This window comes from Eubalaena glacialis, chromosome 13, assembly GCF_028564815.1.
Source record: "Eubalaena glacialis isolate mEubGla1 chromosome 13, mEubGla1.1.hap2.+ XY, whole genome shotgun sequence".
Taxonomy (NCBI): Eukaryota; Metazoa; Chordata; class Mammalia; order Artiodactyla; family Balaenidae; genus Eubalaena; species Eubalaena glacialis.
In genome coordinates, this window is record NC_083728.1 from 4,388,570 (window position 1) to 4,390,286 (window position 1,717).

Consider the following 1,717-nt stretch of genomic DNA (forward strand, 5'->3'; position numbering starts at 1 on the left):
TCTCTTTGGGGCCGTTTATGTGGCCATTTCCTACCTCATTGGGCCCACTCCACCCAATTCTTTATTTTAACAAGAAGAGGACTTTCGGAGTAGGGTGTGGCTTACGTGAGTGTGTGTCTGTGTGTGTGCGTGTGTGCGGATGCACGTGTGCCCGCATGCGCACAGGGTGGGGTTCTTTAGACCAAATACAAGCCTAGATTTCTGGCCTCTCATTTACAATGGAGTCAAGGGGCTCTGTCTGAATTTCTGCTGAATTCTGCCGAATTCTACTCTGTTTCACACAACATACACATAGAAGACAAACTAGATTGCCACTGAGGCCAGAGACAGGGCTGGGTCCCGTGCCCAGATGCTGCACATACAAAACCACCAATTCCCTATAGGAATCCATCCATGCCTGCATTTATCCAGAAAACAATTCCCCTACTTCTGGGTAGAAATCGCCTGGATGCTCAGTTGTAAAGGGTGTTGAGTTTGCCCCCGGCAGAAGCTGAGGGAGGCTGAAAGCAGACGTCTGTCACAGCTGGAGACAAACGTCCTAGATGTCACCAAGCAATTCCTTCTGCGTTTGCAGCCCAGAGATCAACAGGCTGTCCCCAAGCAGGAGACTGGAGAATTGTTCTCCGTGGCTGTTAGTACAGCCAAATCCATTTGCTTCCAATTCAAGGGTATGGAAGCGGGTGTTTCATCAGAACTGCTGGGAGTACTGGTGGTTCAGCATGAATCCCTAACTACGCTTTCCTGTATATCATTCTGTACTCATTAACCCACCAACCAACCAATAAAATACCAAAAAAGAAAATATATATATTGACATTATATGATTGTTCCTTTGAGACTAAAAGAAGTGAGAATCCTTTGACTTGGAATGCTAATTAATCAGCTGTAAAGTTTGACTGAAGACACTTATCTGATAAACCTACAATGCAACTTGCTGTCACCAGTTCTGTTGGACTGGAGAGAGAGCTGAGCTTAACAAAAACTGGAGTAACTCAAGAACTAACAACACATGTACCTTTTAGATTAGCTCCATGCTTCCCCCGAGTGTGGGGTGTGTGCCGGGTAGTACAAAGATGATATTTAACTGGTACATGGATGACCAATCTTAATACTTTTATTTTAATGCATATCAGAAGATACACACAACTACCAAATTAAGGCTGAGATTTCACAGATATTATTACTTAGGAAAAGAATAGCTTCTTTAAGACAGAGATGATTTAAATAAAAGTATTAAGTAAATAATGTACCCACATGTGGACACATATGACAAAAAGCAGTAAGATGGTTCTCAAATGATGGAAATTTGGAAATAATGGATTAATTTATCACTATTAGAGTTTGAAAAGTTAGCAAAAAAGCTATGAAGATCCATCATTTGGTATATCTGTTCTTCCCATGTTTCCATTCCCACTTTTTCTCCCAATGCATTGTGTCTTCATTGACTTCACGTGGCTTCAGGAGGTATAGACATAGAAGAATATTGTGTTGGTATGTAAAATAAGTCTACTTATTCTTGCCAAGAGTACATGATTTATCTTCATAAGGAGGCACTGTTTTGAATTACAGATGTTTTTTTCTCTGTTAATGAATAATATTAATTATCTAAGCAACATCAATTCTAAGGGGAAAACTTTGGGATTATTGCACTGTGGATAGTGCCCTCATGTGGCTTCAAATTTTAGCTACATTTAGGAATTTAAAAACACATTTCTAA